Source organism: Scyliorhinus canicula, chromosome 14 (assembly GCF_902713615.1).
Source record: "Scyliorhinus canicula chromosome 14, sScyCan1.1, whole genome shotgun sequence".
NCBI lineage: Eukaryota > Metazoa > Chordata > Chondrichthyes > Carcharhiniformes > Scyliorhinidae > Scyliorhinus > Scyliorhinus canicula.
The window spans coordinates 111535448-111555200 of NC_052159.1; positions in this window are offsets into that span (position 1 = coordinate 111535448).

Consider the following 19753-nt stretch of genomic DNA (forward strand, 5'->3'; position numbering starts at 1 on the left):
CTCAAAGATCACCTTTATATCCAAAGTTTGGCTGTGAACGTGAAGTGGGAAGGGAGCGGAGAAGGTGGAGGCCTTTTTGAGGTCAGGAAACTCAAAAGAAGGGATTTCTCTCAGGTCCCACTGATTCTAATGGCAGGACCTGGTTAATATCTTTTGTCTCTGTTTCCTGGCCCTAGCCAGCCAGATTGAGAGGCCTATGCACCAGGCCACACAGCTGGGGAGCAGAGAGAGTGGAAGGAGAGAGTGGAGGCCTCAAAGGGAGTTGGAAGAGTCGGTGGGGAGATGAAAAGAATCAGGAGTGGGGGAGATTGGAAGAGCCAGGGCGATGAGGATGAATGTCTGATAATGGGGAGTGGGGGTGTTGAAGCAGTTAAACTGAATCCAGATGATAAGTGGAAAGACATGTATCCCTAGGATCATTCCTAATGGCGGTCCAGAGGCCTGAGTAGACAGGATTTGATTCAAAATAGTGGTCAACTCTGAAGCTTGTAGCTTCAATATAAACAGCCCCCTATGAATGGGTTGATAGCCTGTCCCCGCCTCTCCTGCACCCACCCCACTTCCGTTAATATCAGAAGTGGGTAAGTTAGAAGTAGGTTGGGTATGGGTATCAAATTTTTTATAGTTTTCACGCCACCTGACCTAAACCCACCTGTTTTTGGAACTTAACATTCCTATACAAGCAAACAAGCTATTTGACTGTGGGGTCCAGTGCGACTATTGCAGATTCTGTGAGTTAAGCTTGATAAGTTATTTTATATTCCTTACTTCTTCATATGTATTACTTTGATGAGCATCCTCGAGGTCACCATTAGAATAAGGTCAGGTTATCGTCATCATTTTTACTCCCCCTTCCTCGCACCAAAATGAAGGTTCTTGCCCTTGCCCAGAGGCCTGACTGCAATCACGGATGCAATGCTGACATTTTCAACAATGAGCCAGCCTAGGACATTGAGATCAATTAGAATGCCCTTACCATGACCTAGGCCAAGACCAGCCAACTCAGCACTAACTGACAATTGAATTTGCGTGGTCTGTGTGGCATAATAGAGACTGTCCAGTACATTGACTTACTCAGCTATGGTTGGTTTTCATACGTTGCATGTATTTTTCTAAATCATGCACCCTTCTCGGGTGTCTAATTTTACTGTATTGGATCTTGATAAAACTAAAGTAGTCAAATAATATTCACCAAATCATACCTAAAGGACAATGGGCGGGATTCTACGTTGGCTGACTCCAAAATCGAGAACCATGATTGGGCGGAGTATAGATTCCGAGGTTAAAATTGCGGCGGGCGCCGATTTGACGTCAAATCACAATTCTCTGTCACCTCAACAGCGGCATCAATGCAGTATGGAACGCTTTTACAGTAAACATATCATTCGCGGGTCCCACCAGATATTCTCCAGGGCCTCCGTGATGTTCCGCTTCTGAAGGGCCGAGTTCCCAACAGCGCGGTTCACTTGTGATTTTAAAAATCGGGAAACCAGCATCATGGCTGCTGAGGGAGAGAGGGGGTACGGAAAGTGAGCAACATTGCCGTAGTTTGTTGACAGTTGTTCCTCTGGCCAGAGGGCTTCTGCCAGGGCCGGGGGGGGAGTAGTGGGGGGTGATCGGGAGGTGGGTTGTGGGGTCGGGGTGGGGACGGGCATGGAACACCATTGCCGCAGCCGGCAAGGCAGCCAGGCAGCTGCGCTCGCTGCTAACAGCCCACTGTGAACTTCGGGCCACAGGTCGTATAGGTGTCCCCCTGGCCATCCCCCAGGTGCCCTCTGGCCCCAGCCGACCCATCAGCTGTATGGGTGCACTCCAGCACAACCAGTGCCATCTTGTTGGCTGGGATGAGTGTGTGTGGAGATTGTAATGTGTATGTGCGGCTGCAGCTTGTCAGCCTCCCGAGTGTCAATCACAGACCCAGTGAATCCCGCACCATTTTCATTGGAATCGATCATGTTCCACATGGTCCCAGTGCTAACCCCTCCACAGTTGCTGAATTGGTCGTAAAAGTCCATGAATTCAGAAATGGAGAATCCCGCCCAATGTCCCTGGAATGACCATCATTATCCCCAGGTATGTCTTGTCCCAATGCCAGGGCAGATCCATCTGAAGTGGCAGCATAGTGGTATAAAGTCAGGAGGGACTGCCTTGGAAGTCCTTAACATTGACTACAAATTTCATTAAGTCTTATAGTATTAGGTCAAACATGGATAAGGAAACCTGCTACTGATTACCATGTCCCACCCCCACTCAACTGATGAATCAGTTCGGCTTCCATATTGAACACCATTTGGAGGAAATATTGAGGGTGACAAGGGCACAGAATATACTCTGTGTGGGAGACTTCAATATCCATCACCAAGAGTGGCTCCGTAACATTACTACTGACCGCTTTAGCTGTGTCCGAAAGGACATAGCTGCTAGACTGGACCTGCAGCAGGTGTTATGGGAACCGACAAGAGAGAAAAAGCTACTTGACGTCATCCTCACCAATCTATCTGTCGCAGATACATTAATCCATGACAGTATTGATAGGACTGAACAGCGCACAGTCATTGTGGAGACCAAGTCCCATATTCGCATTGAGGAAACCCTCCACCGTGTTGTGTGGCACTACCACCTTGCTAAATAGGATAGTTTTCAAACCGATTCAGGAACTCAAAGCTGGGCATTCATGAGGCTCTGTGTACCATCAGCAGCAGCAGAATTGTACTCATTCACAATCTGTAACCTCATGGAGCAACATATACCCAACTTTATCATGACCATTCAGCAAGGCCGTCAACCCTTGGATGATGGAGTTGAAGGCTGGGCTAGTAAATTTGCTGATGACACCAAGATTGGTGGAGTAGTGGATGAGGTACAGGGCTGTTGTGGGCTGCAAAGAGACATTGATAGGATGCAGAGCTGGGCCGAAAAATGGCACGTATCGTTGATCTGGTAATTATCATCTTTATATGATTCATAGTGTTTGGTGTGTTTCTTGGTGACCAACATTGGAGCACTTATTGAACTTATTACTTCATATTCAACAACAATAATTTCTAGTTTCCTTTGTCATGCTATGATATGTGGCACTTCCACATCACCTGAAATCACTTTTGATATATATACTTACCCTAGGTCTTACCATAAACAAAGTTTGAACCACTTTTCCATGCATTTGCATGATTAGCATCATGAATGTAAAAATTACTCCACAATCAAAAATTACTTGGCTCATTGTTTCACTGGTAGTCTTATCCTTTCAGTTGAGATATTCTTCGCTAATATGATTTCTTATGCATGTCCCAACACCCTTGGACCTGATTCCAGAAAAGGGGGATGCCAATTTGGCATGAGCCATGGATGGTTTGTGATTGGTCATATTTTTCCTGGCCCAGTAAAAATAAACATGACCTCAGCTAGAATCATAAAATCTTGCAGCATAGAAGCAGCCCATTTTGCCTCTGATGCCTCTGGTTCTTTGAAAGAGTTATCCGCACAATTACATTTTCTCCATATCTCAGCAGATCTTTGAGTCCGGGTCCAATTGCCTTGTGAAATCTCCTAGGGCATCTGCTTCCACCAGATTTTCAAATTTTGTGCTCCAGATCGTCTGTGTACAAATATTTCTCTTCATTTCACCTCCACTTTCTCTTCTAATTATTTTAAACCTGTTGCTTCTGGTTACCAACTTACTTGACAACAGAAACACCTTTATCCCTGCTTCTTGATCAAAATCTCACAAAATTCCATGGCATCATTCAGAGATGTTCTCTTGAGAGCTTTCCCAATATGTGTCCCTCAACGAGCATCACTTCAAGCAGATTATATGGAAATATATCTTGGCCCCTGAACTGTGTAAATTGACTCTTTACATCAAACAATTATGCTTCACTGGCCATGATGCTTTTTGGGTTATGTTGAGCTCACAAAAGACTGTCTGGAAATATTAATTCTTTCTTTCTGATTTATCCTCACAAAACATTTTATAATCTTCAAATACCCATTATATTCCCTCTCAACCATCTCTGTTTGAATGAAAAAAGACCCAAGGTAAAGGCAGTACATTAATCAAGGGCTTTTGATAGTTGTAATCTACCAAACACAACGTTCACAACTTTTAATGTCATTGAGACTCTAATTAAATCAGATGTGTTGTATATGTAAAACCTCAGATACTTTCGACCAGTTTATTTATTCAAATGTTTTATCTGGGATGTCTTTATTAATGAGGGGAATAAACCACAGAAGTTGTTCAAAGTTCAAATTCAACAATATCTATTGAACGCAATTAACCCTTAAATTACCCACAAAATACTGGAGGTACCCAAGATCAATGTGTGCTACCCACAAAGATGGCTTGATAGGGCTATGGATCTGGTCACTACGTTCCTCTGGTCCACCTTAACGAAGGTGGTTCTCGCTGGCAGTCTCTTCCTTCCTTCCTTCTGGTCTGGTCTTCACTTCTCTGGTCTGGTCAAGCTCACCACCCACGCCGAGTCTTCGTTGCCGAGGGGTCCGGAGTGCCTACTTTTTCCCTCCTGGGTTTCCTGCCCTTTTTCCACTTCCTGTGGCCTTTTGTCAATGGGGTATCGAAAGCCAGTTTTAGTGTCCAATGATCTGATTGATGCCCAATTGACCTGTCACCTGGACCTCCCCAGGTGTCCATCTATGGTGGCCAAATTTGTACGTACACCCTTACCAAATAAGGTGACGGAGGGAACTCGAGCCGCTCGAGAGATGGATTTGCAGAAATCGACTGGTGCATATCAGTCGGATCGATTATCTCTTGACGGATGATTGACAGGGCAGGTCCAGACATGTCTTGACAGCCTGTCTGACCTCTAGTGTATTCGAACTTGGCCAGTTTTAATTTCCATGATGTTGTGCTGGGGTGACTGTGGCTTGTTTTAAAGTGCCCCATTCTTTATTTTAAAATGGCCAATTTTAATCGGGCCTAAGTGCTAGGCCCTAGTAGGTCACCACAGATGCTTGAAATCACAATCACTCCTATATAGCCATTATTCTCTGCACACCCCTCAATTATATCTGTGTGATATAATCATTCCTAGCTAGCCATGGTTCTTCTCATAAAACGATTACATCATTATGATAATGACTTTGTCTGTTCAGGACTGTTCGTATTTTATTGTGCAAATTCTGGAATAACCTCCCTTTGGGTCACAATTGTGCTATTACACTTTATATGTGGCAGATATGAATTATTTAGACAGTGGGTAAAGCTTTCTAGTAAGACAATCTAGTTTTGTGACCACAAATGTTCAGACATGCCTAAGTTTCATTAAATCTCTTCCTTCACAGTCTGATTAGTCAGATCAAAGTGCAGCAACACAGATTGCGGCCCTAGTAACTGAAAGATTAGACAATGTTGGAAATAAAACAAGTGTTTTTTTATTTGTTATTCTGTCTAATAATCTGCATTACAGACTGCTTCCTGATGACTGGGAGAGGGAGTGAATATCGTTTTATGAAGTAAATGGTTTATTTGCGCAATTAAGGAAAGAATGTGGCAGGCTGAAACCTCTTCCTGTGCTGTCTAGGAATGCTTCAGCCTTTGTGATCGGATGTGTGCTCAACGACTTGCAAAACTTTTATTTCACTCTGCCCTTTCATTATGTTATTGCTTATTTGGACACAAGCTTAAAGTTTCACCCATTCCATAACCTTGAAGAAGGCTGCTCACCACCAGCATCTCAAGAGCAACTTGGGTTTAGCATCATACACTGGCCTTATTATAGAATTATCATAGAATCATAGAATTTATGATGCAAAAGTGCAGAAGGAGGCCATTCGGCCCATCGAGTCTGCACCGGCCCTTACAAAGAGCACTCTACTCAAGCCAGAGCACCCTACTCAAGCCAAATATATAAATCTATTATATAAACGATACTCGCCTCCCAAGAATGAACAAATAAAACAATAAATTCTTGTACTCAAGAATTACATGGACTGCATCATTTTGTTTAGACTATTTCTACACATAGAAGATAAATATATTGTCCCGAGTTTTGCTGCAGCAAGGCATCTGCCATTGATTCAACTTAACCTTGCACGTTCAAGGGTTTTTCTCATGGGGCTGAGGAGCCAATATCCAAATTCTGAGGAGCAAATTAGCTGGAGGCTGGTCTTTTGCATCCAACTAGGAGAGAAAGCTTCAAGGCAGTCTAATCCAAATATAGCATCACTGAGATTAGATCCAGCCCCAGCCAAAAAGGACCAGGATTCTAACGGAGGATCCACATTAGGATTCCTTCAGTGGGGCTAGAGCAGGATGCGAAGAGAGGGTGTGTGAGGGATAGATTCAAAAGGCCAAGGGAAGAGGAGGCACCTCGGAAGATGTAGGCCTTGGGATGGTCCCTAATCGGCAAAGGGGACTCATGAGGAAGGGACTTCCCCACTCTTTCCTGCCCAAGGCCTGAGCAGACTAACCTGTCTGACATCTTCCTTCACCCTTGACGACCTCCGGAATTTGCAGCTGGAGAGAAACAGATGTGAATTAGCCTTTCATCGTAAATAATTGCACCTAAGCAATTCAGAAAGGGTTCATTCAACTGATTCTTGGAAGGAAGTGGTTATCTTATGAGGAAAGGTTGGGTAGGTTTGGCTTGAAGCTTAAAGCTTCACCCATTCCATAACCTTCAAGAAGGCTGCTTAGAAGAATGAGTGGTGAACTGAATGAAATCTATTACATACTGCATTTTGGCAGTGTGGTGGCACAGTGGTTAGCACTGCTGCCTCACAGCTCCAGGGACCTGGGTTGAATTCCGGCCTTGGATGACTGTCTATGTGGAGTTTGCATTTTCTCCCTGTGTCTGCGTGGGTTTCCTCCGGGTGCTCCGGTTTTCTCCCACAGTCCAAAGATGTGCAGGTTAGGTGGATTGGCCATGCTAAATTGCCCCAAAAATGTTAGGTGAGGTTAAGGGGATAGGGTGGTGGTGTGGGATTAAGTAGGGTGCTCTTTCCAAGGGTTGGTGCAGACTTGATGGGCCAAATGGCCTTGTTCTGCACTGTAGGGATTCTATGACACATTGGCTTGGTAGGGTGGATGTTGAGAGGATGCTTCCGCTTATGTGAGAGACTAGAACTAAGGGACACAATTTTAAAGTAAGCAATTCAAGAGGAGGATGAGGAGAACTTGTTTCTCTCAGAGGGTCATTAGTCTGTGGAATGGTGTTTTCCAGAGAGAAGGACAGGCAGTTTCATTCAATGTTTTTAAGGCTGAGTTGAGTAAATGAATGATTGACAAGGGCATTAAAGGGTGTGGGCAGTAGTTAGGAAAGTTAGAGTTGAGGCCACAATCAGGTCAGCTGTGACCTTATCAAACAGCACATCAGGGTCCAGGGGCTAAATGGGGAGCGTAGTTTACAAAAGCAAGGAAGTTATGAGCACTGATCTAGCCTCAGCTGGACTATCGCGTCCAGTTCTGGGCATCACATTTTAGCAAGGAAAGAAATGCAATCGAGAAAGTGCAGGAAAGCTTCATAAGAATGATTCCAGGAATGAAAAACTTCCGTTACATGTATAAAATGGAGAACCTGGGTCTGTTCACCTGGGAGAAGAGATAATTAAGAAGAGAGTTGATAGTGGTGTTCAAACTAAAGAGAGATTTGGGGAGAGTAGATAGAGAGAAATTTCTCCCATTCATGGAAGGATCAAGAACAATTGGACACCAATTTAAAATGATTGGCTTCAAAAGCAATGGCAACATGAGGGAAACAAGACAAGGGATTCTGATCTAGAATACACTGTTTGAATTACACATTCTCCCCACGTCTGCATGGGTCTCACCCCCACAACCTAAAAAGGTATGTTGGGTAGATGAATTGACCATGCTAAATTGCTCCTTAATTGGGGGAAAAAAATAATTGGGAAATCTAAACTTTTTTTTTTAACTACACTGCCTAAGAACCTGGTCAATACAGATCCAACTGGAACTTTCAAAAGGGAATATCATCATTATCTGAAGAGAAGAACATGGAGGGCTACAGGGATAAGGCAAGACTGTGGGACTAGTTAAGTTGCAGCTGCAGAGAGCCAGCATGGACATAACAGGCTGAATGGTCTCTCTCTCTCTCTGTGCTCTAACCATTCTATGATTCTATTTTGCTGTAATGACTCATAACAAGCTTGCTGTTGTCTGTATTCTAATAAAGTGAAAATATGATCATAACAACCCGCAACAAATAAAAACAAACATTGGTGGAGAGCCGGTCAGGGTACGGGGTGGGATTAAGGGTGAATGGGACGGAAGACGGCATTCAGTTTTTGTTTGTGCAAATGAAATATCATGAAAGCTTTGGAGAAGGTAAAGAGAAACTATTTTCAATGGTAGAAGGATTCCAAGATTGGCAAAAGAATCAGATGTAGCAAAGGAAAAATCTTTTTCACCATCAAGTGATTAGGTTTGGAACACCTTTTTGGAAAGAGTGATAGGAATTGATCCAGCACTAACAAGAGGGAATTGAATAAATATTAAAACAATAAGAAAAGAACTGCAGGAATCTGGGCAGGGGTGCACTGCTGGTGGGGAAGGTAAATTGTGACGGCTGGAGAATTGTGGCCATGGTTTCTAGATTTGCTGATGATAGGTAGGGAAGTAAGTTGTGAAGAGGAAATAAGGAGTTTGCAAAGGGACAATAGATAGGTTAAGTGAGTAGACAAAGTTTGGCAGATGGTGTATAATGTCGTAAAACGTAAACTTGTCCATTTTAGCAGGAAGAATAGAAAAACAACATCTTATTTAAATGGAGATAGACTGCGGAGTTGGTGGTACAATGGGATCTGGGTGTGCTAATATATGAATCACAAAACGTTAGTATGCAGGTGCAGAAAATGATTCGGAAGACAAATAAAATGTTGCTGTTAGCAGGAAAGAATCCTGGAAGAATCACTCAGCACTTGGGCCTGCTCCAAAAGTCAAACAGTTTATTGAATACATTGGCTTCCCTGAACAAAGGCAAATCATCAATAGTTATACATTTTCAAAGTTACTCAGCCCACTTCGGCTGGACATGAGCCAATCCCACAGATTATAGATTACGTATAGATCCAACCAAATTAGTTATTAGACATGATCGGGGCCGCATGATCAACTCATGGGCAGGCAGAGGTTTCTTAATGATGTTATCCTGATCCTTAGCAACTGTCCCTTGGTCTTCACAATAGCTCGCAAGCTTGAAACATCCTTATTTTGACTTTGTTAGCTGGTTCCTTTGTTCAGAGACAACTGCCTGTCGTAATCTCGTTTTGCTGCTGAATAGGTCATGGTGTTGGGTTGACCTAGTCTGACTGCTGATGAGTCATTGTTTGTGTCTGTAAAAGCTGGCATGCTGCATTAATGTGGCATTGTTTTAGGATAAAGGGTATCAGATTTAAAACAGTGTTGAGGAGAAATTACATCTCTCAAAACATCATGAATCTGTGGAATTCACTTCACCAGAGTGCAGTTGGTGCCAGGACATTAAGTAAATTTAAGGAGGAGATAGACAGATTTTTAATTAGCAATGGGTTTAAGGGTTATGGAGAACAGGCAGGAAAGTGGAGTTGAGGCCGAGATCTGGTCAGTCATAATCATGTTGAACGGCGGAGCAGGCTTGTGGGGATGAATTGCCTCCTCTTGCTCTTGGTTCTTATGTTCTTATGTTCTTGTGTTGACTCGCAAAAGAATCTAAGGTTATCAGGGGCAGGTGGGAATGTGGAATTGAGGTTACAATCAGACCAAATGGCCTACCCTAGCTACTAATTCATGGGCACAATTCAACGGAAAAATATCTGTATCTGGTTTTGGGCGTGTTTAGCGAGGTGTTCCTCGGTGGCTGCAGTGCTAAGAAACACTTCCATATTCAATGGTACTTTGCCTTTTTTTTGGCCTGGAGGAGTTTCTCGCTTCCGAGGCCGCAAGTGAGTCATTTCCTGCAAGTGAGCCCAGCAGAAAAGGCTCCTCTCAGATCGGGGAGTCATTGTGTCTGGCTGCCCCGATCTTTCCCTCGCCCCTTTTCAGTTTTCAGTGACCCCCGCCCCCCCACCCAATTTTCACCACCCCCACCTCAGGGATGCCCCTGGGAACAACCTCTCATGCCCCTTCCCCCCTCCACTTGGGAAGGCATTTGGGTCCAATCCCTGGCGGATTCTTCAAATTTCGTGAGGCGTTTTGAGCATCGCAAATCTCGCGAAAGATCTGTTGTGAGATTTAGCAGCCTCATCCCGATGCCAAGTTGGGCACAGCAAAGCGACTAAATCACATCCCATGAGTTTGTATAATTCTGGTGGTCCATCAAGTGGATCTCCAGGCATCCAGCAACAGTGATATCATCAGGTAGCGTATTCCACCAATCGCATGGAAGTATTGTCACATACAGCATACCAGGATGTAAAAATCACTTCGCCTTTAATGAATACATTTTACAGATACCAGTATACATTTTTAGGAAATACATATGGGATTAAATATAAACAAATTAAAAACTGTTTCTTAGAATTAAAAAATATGTGGAATTCCTTCTCAAAATGGAGAAATGTAAGGGTGGTTAGCACTGCTGCCTACGGCACTGAGGATCTGAGTTCAATCCCGGCCCAGGGTCACTGTCCGTGTGGCGTTTACACATTCTCCCTGTGTCTGGGTGGGTTTCACCCACACAACCCAAAGATGTGCAGAGTAGGTGGATTGGCCAGATTAAATTGCCCCTTAATTGGAAAAATAAATTGGGTACTGATTTCACCCCGACGCGCCGAGTTCCCGACGGCGTGGGTCTCTGATGCTATTTTTTGTCTGGAACACGGCGTGGCGACTGCTGACTGAGACCAACAATGCCACAGTCAGGGGAGAGCCAATCCGCAGGCAGGGGGAGCTTCGGCAGCGGCTGGCGGCATAGGTGGGTGATCGTCCGGGGTGATGTGTTGGGCTGGCTGGGTCGATGTGGACTGCACTTGATGCAGTGTAGCGAGAGACAGACCTCCAACACTTCATAAGATGCAACACAATTTTATTTAACGTCTAAACTATTGTACATGTTCAACTGTGGGTTGACGCTATGCTGACTTGACTGGAGACCTGACACTAGCCTAACCAGACTTACTAGCTACCACATGGATTTTGCATTGGCTAGCTCACGAGCTCTGACTGTCTCAGAGGCTGGGTCCCGAGAGAGCGGGAAAACTGGTGCCCTCTGTCTTTATAGTGGTTGTGTCCTGTCTGGTGATTGGCTGCTCTGTTCTGTGTGCTTACTGGTCATTCTGTGGGTCAATCACTGCCTGTCTGCACTCCATTATATACATAGATGTATATTATGACACGGGGGTGGTGAGCCTGGCTAAAGGGGGGCACTATTTGGCAGGCCAGGTCCGCGAGCGGCCGGCGCCATGTTGCACTTAGTCTCAGAATCGGAGAATCCAGCCCGTGATATTTAACAAACATTACATTTATTTTACAGGCCCAGTGAGACTGTTTAATTATAATTATGAATCTAACATTATAACCTGGGGTTACCCCTATCTCTGGATCTATAATGATTTGATTACCCGCAAATGCTCGCATTCCAAGCATTGTCTGGCATCTCTGACTTTGTCGATATAAATGTTTCTGTAACATACCTCTTCATTCACCTGAGGGAGGAGCAGTGCTCCGAAAGCTCGTGTTTGAAACAAACCTGTTGGACTTTAACCTGGTGTTGTAAGACTTCTTACTGTAACATTATAATAATCTTTATTCTTACAAGTAGGCTTACATTTAACACTGCAATGAAGTTACTGTGAAAAGTCCCGACACAAGACTTTGAAAATCCAGTTACATCTCATTCAACCACATATATTTTTATCAGAGTGTGATTGTGTGAGTTTTCATCAGTTCAATGACTCCAAGTTGATTGTGTCCCGGAGGACACGAGCAGTGCAGTCTCTGGAGCAGCAGAGAATCATTGTCAGCAACTTCTCGATTTCTATACAGGACTATGTATCTATACATGCTCACCCTGCAGAAGTTGCTGCTAGTTTCATAAGAGTAATGATTGCAAACTCTGACAGTTTTGACATCATTACTACCTTGAAGTCTGGGCTTATATATTGTGACATATTAACTGAAAGATTAATGATTCCTTGGTAATTACTGAGACATCTTTGTGTAATATCGTAAAGTTGGTTGCAAGAAATATCAGATAATCAATAAATATAATTAAAATATTCCCACCTGGCAAGTGCAGAATGTGCAGAAGTGCACGCGGAATGCTGTTTAAAAAAAAGATCAAATGGAAGATTTGAGCATCACCCTAACCCATCTGTAAAGGAAAATCACAAAATCACTTCATAAAACTATCTATTTTTAATAAGCAGCTAATGATACAGAAACAATCAATCAAATCTCTAAATACTGTTGCCAAAATTTGTTGAGTGGTTTGCTGCCCATCCATCATAAAATACACTCCTAAAAATAAAATTTATCATGTAATAAATCTGCAGTTGAACTAATTTACAACATTAATCAATAAACTCAACAATCAGTTCTCCCAGCATTTAACAGCAGTTCACTTGTAACTTGCCTTCCTATCTGGGGATCTCTGACTTCCAATATTTTCAGGTCTCTGAACTGGGCGTCCTTACTGGATGTTGCATAAGCACCACAGCAAATCTCCCCTCTTGGAACATGCCCTTCTCCTCACCCTCATTTTCTCTCTGAGTCAACGTATAATATTTGACGTTGGGAATGTAAATAGTTTTAGTAATCTGGTCTGGTTTCAGTGAACACTTCTTTAATCATTCATTCATTATTCTCTTTTTTCAAATAATAATTGATATTGGTTATGAATTCTATTACAAGTGAATACATTTAGAGACGTAACATGCGTATTAGAGTTTTCAACCTGCTTAGATTAGGGGGATTTCCTATTTGTTTTCACTGTACGTCAACTTCCTTGTCTTCCTCATTCCATGCTTTGTTTCATTTTACTGACCCCCTTATCCTGAGACAGTTTCCCAGAGAGGATCTGCTTCGAATTCACCTGACAGACCTCTGAATTGCAGGCCACCTCTCTTGGGGAAACACTGCAGCCGATCGGGTCATGTCGAGGCAAGTACTGAAATTTGGCAGGACATGTTTTGAGGACCATCCACACAAAATCCGCAATGTCCAGTATGCCCAGAGGAAGGCAAGAGGTGATACAGCAGCAGTAGTTCCCCCAATCATTGAAAACAACAACATGAGTTGCCAGTTCTGGGGCATTGCATGTTGATCTCGCTTCAGACTCTTCATAAGTTCATAAGATAAAGGAACAGAATTAGGTGACCCACCAATGGCGATGAGTTCACCTACAGCTTGGACATGCTTGAATAATGAGAAGTCTACGATCAGCTCTGTGTCTTTCACCCCCTTCATCCTTTGTCCTAGAAACTTGAAGGATGTGGCTCATTGCTGCACAAAATTATTACATGCTCTGTAAAATGGTTTAAAACAGATCTCAGGCAGCACGGTGCCATAGTACTTAGGCTCAAGGCGGCGGGGTCCCAAGTTCGATCTCGGCTCTGGGTCACTGTCCGTTTGGAGTTTGCACATTCTCCCCGTGTTCACGTGGGTTTCGCCCCCAGAACCCAAAGATGTGCAGCGTAGATCAATTGGCTGCTCTAAATTGCCCCTTAATTGGAAAAAATGAATTGGGTACTCTAAATTTATTTTTTAAAAACAGATCACATATATAAACTAGCAGCAGGAAGAGATAAATGAGCTCTCAACGCACACAACTTGGAAGTGGAAAGAGATTGTTGCACAGATGTCTGTCACCTGTTTTAGATGTTTTAGAAATATGGGCCTGAACACTGGGAAAACTCTTCTACTCGTATTCGAATAGTGCCATGGTACCTTTTAAATGGATCTAAAAATGGATATTCTCAAGTAGACATAGTTCTTCTCAATTTAATTCAAACATATGCCATTCTGTCAGAAAGCACTATATTTAAGATTGTGATTGAATGTACTTAAATGTTAAAGTAATAGCGGAACATGTCTAGACTTAAAAATACATTTTTTCTTTAATGTAGAAACATTTTAATGCTGGGCATATTGCAAACCTTTGTATTTTATCGACGAGTAGTGCCAAAAACGTCAACTTTGCAATAATATATTTTATGTGACATGGTATAATACCCCTTGCATTACTGAAAAACTCATTGTGAGCAATGTCACATGGTATTCACCGGGGTTTAGAATATTGTCACAAATGCAAGTGATTATGGTGCATTGCATTTATAATTGCAGAATACTGCCAATGTAGAAAGAAAGACTTTGTATAGCATCTTCCATGACTTAGGATGACTGAAAGGGTTTTAAAGCCAATGGAGTACTTTTGAAGTGCACTCCCTATTGTAATGTGGTAAATATATTGAATTTAACTCATTAGAGTGAACAGTTTTGATTTAACCACTGCAAATAAAATACAGATCAGTTTTTATATGAGGCAGGTTCATATTTGTCATGTGGAGACAACCAAGCATAGGTAAAAGGCCAATGACAGTACTGCTGGATAGCCTACCGTCAGTTGCAATGTGCAATGCGATCATGTACAGATGAGAACACACCAGCACATAAGGGCTAGTAGGGGTGGCACTGTAGCACAGTGGTTAGCACTGTTGCCTCACAGTGCCAGGGACCTGGGTTTGATTCCCGGCTTGGGACGCTGTCTGTGCTGAGTCTGCACGTTCTCCCAGTATCTGTGTGGGTTTCCTCGGGCTCTTTGGTTTCATCCCACAAGTCCTGAAAGACCTGCTTGTTAGATGCAGTGGACATTCTGAATTCTCCTCCTGTGTACCTGAACAGGCACCAGAATGTGGCGACAAGGGGCTTTTCACAGTTACTTCATTGCAGTGTTAATGTAAGCCTACTTGTGACACTAATAAAATTATTATTGAAAAAAGTAAAATACTACAGATGCTAGCAATGTGAAAATAAACAGAAAATATACTCAGCAGGTCTGGAACATATCCTAAAATGCTAAGCCTCTTTCTCTCTCCATAGATGCGGCCAGACTTGCTGAGGATTTCCAGCATTTCTTGTTTTAACCAGGGAGTTAAATTGGACAACCCCAGAGCATGGTACAGGGATTGTGATGCATGATTAAACTTGGCCTATTAAGTGCACTGCAGGCAGGGCGCCAGCTTCGTGTGGTCTGTGATCGCTGCATGCGCTATTCTATTGATGGGCTGGACGCTTTACCAGGAGGCCTAATATCTAGAACAATTGAAATCTAGCCTGTATCTCTTAGAGGGGAGGTACATTACGGCTGCTGTAATCATTCTGAATATTGTCCTGTGGAAGATTCAGCAATGGGTGACTTTGGGGGAATGTGTGCACTAATATTTACAGGCATGATCTGGAGAACTTGCTGGAAGAGGTCGAAAGGATGAGAGATATCCTGTATTCTCGGGGGGGGGGGGGGGGGGGGGGGGGGGGGGGGGGGGGGTAGGAGGATCTCCAACACAAGTTTGAGAGGTAGCAGGAAGGGACAGTGGCAGATGACAATGTTAAACTGTGGTTTAAATGCAGTGCAAGAAGAAGTTAAATGATCTGACATGAATTGTCAGGACCATGAGCCCATCGTCAAATGTCATATGTACTAACTGCACCACTAGCCTCAGCCAATGCTCAATTCAACATCCCTTTATCACTCACAAACCAACAACTTCCACTCATCAGGATTTCTACCTGACATTTATACATTTTACCTTGCCCTCATGTACTTTAACACTGTCACCGGTATCACACCCACACCTCATAATTCACAACCACATCATCCAAATATATTGATTGATTTCTGTCGAATTGACTGACTTCTCTTTTATTTGCAGGAGAGAGCATCAGGAATGAATGCGAGGGAGAGACGCACACCTGCTTGTTTTAAATCCTGTTGAGGAAAATGCTGGGCATTTTGCAAGACACTTTGCTAAAATCCCTTCTCCCCACCCTCCTCTTTCATCTTCTGACAGCTTCTCCTGCTCTGCATGACCTCTCTTCATTCTTCCAACTCTGTCCAAAAGGAGCCTTTCTAGACTATCCATGTCTGGAAGCAACTGTGCACCAGCCTCAAGTCGCCAAAAGCATCTTCAGCTGTAGACTTTGGAAACTTTGAACAAATATGAAAAGCAGCAAATGTGTGGAATTGGAACAGCTCCCAGAAGAAACAAAATCCAGCAGCAAACATTGATGTATTTTATGATTCATTTAAATAGTATGATGGGTGTGTTGTTAATGTGGTTGTATCTATTTTCAGTCATGCAAGATTAAGAAAGGTTCAGGCTGCATTGTGAGTCTCCAAAATGGTAGCGCCAGCGTTAAATCAACACTTCACACTGATTAACGTCATAATCTGCCTGCTCTGCACATACTGCTGGTCACTAGGTGTGCACTCCCTTTATGAATCATGAATATAAATTCCCTTTACAAGTATGACATCTGATGCATTTCCCATTGAAAGTCTGTGTGCATCACAGACACATTTTGGTTAGTTTAACAGGGGTCATAACATAGATCACAGGCACACACAAACAGGAGTAGGCCATTTAGCCTGTCCTGCCATTCAGTGCGATCATGTATCTGTGACCTAATTCCATATACCTGCCCTTGCCTAGTTGAACCATGACTTCTAACTCTCTGTATTCTTGGCTGTCGATACAATGGCCAGCATTCCATCAACCTTTTTGCTTCTTTACTGTATCTTCTTGATATTTTCATGATCTGTATTTGGACCTACAAGTCTTTTTGGATCTCCACTATTTCTAACATTTTATCACTTAGAAAGTGTCCTCTTCTATCCTTTGTAGATTCAAAGTGAATGAGTTCGTATTTGCTGCCTTTGAAATCCATTTGCCACAGTTTTGACTGTTCACTAATCTATCAATGTCGGTTTGTAGTTTTACCCTTCCATCTATGCTGCTTACAATACCACCTTTCATTCTGTCATTTTCAAAATTGAATGCAAAATTGATGTGAACAGTTGAGACCGTAACACAGATTATGGTCACAGTATGTCATAAGATATATCTCTCCATTATTCCTGTCTCCTACTGCTCAGAATTTCCTCACCAAGTCAATGGGTGGAATTCATCAGCCCTTCCTGCCAGTGGAATCATCCAATCCATTCCCACTGGGTGTACTTCAATGGTGGCACGAACAAGGAATGTAAATCGCCATCGACTGGAATCCAATTGCGAGCTACTTCCGCTGTGGGAAAACCTGTCACAGCGGTGCTGGAGAATTCCGCCTTATCGTTTGTCATAATTTCTTGAGACTCAATTTTAGTTCACAATCACTTATGATGGACTTCATCAAATACCTGTGGAAGTCCATGCAAATAACATCCCTGGACTTTCTCCTGTTTACCACTTTAGTCATCTCTTAATAAAGATCAAGCAAATTCATCAGTCATGACCTGTCCATTACAAATCCAACAAAATGGCCCTCATAAAGTCTAATTTAATCTCCATGGATTTCTATTATGGTTCAACTGTTGGAGAACAAGCTAAACCAGAAAATGGCTTTAACCAGATGCCACCATAGATTGAGGGTTTGTCAAGTAGAAGAAGCCATCAAGCAGAGAATAACTTATTTATTCCACTGTATGGTATATTCAGGATTGCTGGGCCGCCATGTATGTGGGGTGCATCTTGAAGAGAGATGGTGCATGGCCTCTTTATTGTGCTGCACAATGCCTTTGTGATTTCTGTGTGCCCGCATACCCGAGTGCCTGAGAGACAACATTATTATTGAATCGGTAAAAATTGTGTTATCAATGTCTAATCTTTAGATTGTAGAGAGGGAGAAGTCACAGTAGAAAAACTAATAAACTCACTTCCTGGTTCTGATAACATTTTATGATAACATTCACCTTTGATTTAAGAGGGACTTTGTGAGATTCTCGAGTTCCAGAGATCTGAGATATTATTTAGGTGCCAGGGTTATCTCAGAGGTAGAATTCCTGTCTCTGAGTTAGCAGATTTTCAGTCCAAGGTCCACTCTAGAAACATGATTACCTCAGCTCAGGAATATTTATCTGTCAACAATATTTGTCCAATGATGAACATCACTAAAACAGATTAGCTTGATATTTAACCCATTAGTATTTGCAGAGCCTTGTATACAAATTGGATACTGAGTTTTCTTACATGACAATACGGATCAAACATAAAGGGTGCGATTTAACTGGAAAAAAAAATCTACGTCTGGTTTTATGCATATTTAGAACAAAAAAGAATAAAGAAAAGTACAGCACAGGAATAGGCCCTTCGGCCCTCCAAGCCTGCGCCGACCATGCTGCCCATCTAAACTAAAATCTTCTACACTTCTGGGGTCCGTATCCCTCTATTCCCATCTTATTCATGTATTTGTCAAGATGCCCCTTAAACGTCACTATCGTCCCTGCTTCCACCACCTCCTCCGGCAGGGAGTTCCAGGTACCCACTACCCTCTGTATAAAAAACTTGTCTCGTACATCTTCCTTAAACCTTGCCCTTCGCACCTTAAAACTGTGCCCCCTAGTAATTGACCCCTCTACCCAGCAGCACCAAGAAACATCCCCTCTTCAACGGCACTTTTCTGTTTTCTTTTGGCCTCGGGACCAGCAGGAAAGATTCCTTGCAGATTGGGGCGCTATTTTGTCTGGAGGCCTTCGTCAACCCCCCATCCCCCCCATTTTTGACACCCCCACATCTACGCTGCCCCCCCCCCCCCCCCAACCTCGGGGAGGTACCCGGGAACACCTTGTCACCCCCCTCCACCTGATAAGGCCCCCCCAGCCCATTCCCTGGCAAAGCCATCATGTCACCCTGGCACCTTGACACTGCCAGCCTGGCATCCCATCACTACAATCCTGGTACCACCACTGCCAACCTGGTAGTACCACATAGATACCCTGGCATTGCCATGGTGGCACTTCCAAGATGCCCAGGTGGTATACCAGGGTGCTAAGCTGGCAGTGCTAAGGTGCCCAGGTGCAAGAGGGAGTACCAGGGTACCACCTCGCCGACCACCTGTGGGCCTCTGATGGCCGAAGAGACCTTCCTCCAGGTGCCATTACGTCTGGTCCACATTTCTGGAAACCAGTACTAAATGGTGCCCTGGCGAGATTTCCCAAGCACAGACATTAGGTCCCGGGGGCCGGGAGAATCCTGCAAATGCATACTTAAATGAGCCGAAAAGCTCATTTAAATATGCTGATCTGGATCACGGCCAGTGAGGGTGAGATCCAAACTGTAACGTTTCGCAACACTCCGTTAAATCACGGGTGGTTTTTCGAGCATTGTAAATCTCGCGAGAGGCCTCTCAAAGATTGAACGGCTTCTACCCAACGCCAAGTCGCCAAGTCGCGTGCAACAAGGCGATAGGAATGACCCCGACGTGCCATTCAATAGCATTAAGAAAAGCTTTTACGCTCAATTGAGTTTTCAGTACATTCAATGGTACACCAGAGTTCTCGCTGGACTTTATCTCTCTGATAGGTTCTTGTCCTCATGAAACCATTGACAATTGTGGTAAAAACCCATCTGGTTCACTAATGTCCTTTAGAGAAGGAAATCTGACATCCTTACGTGATCTGGCCGACATGTGACTCTAGACCCACAACAAGATGGTTGACTCTTAATTGCCCCCTCAGCGGTAATTAGGAATGGGCAATAAATGCTGGCACATTTATTGTTTTTAAAGGACGCCCCTCCAAGTCGCCAGGTCCCTGTTTTCAGGACGTGCACCAATTCACACCAACGGGACTCTCAGCAG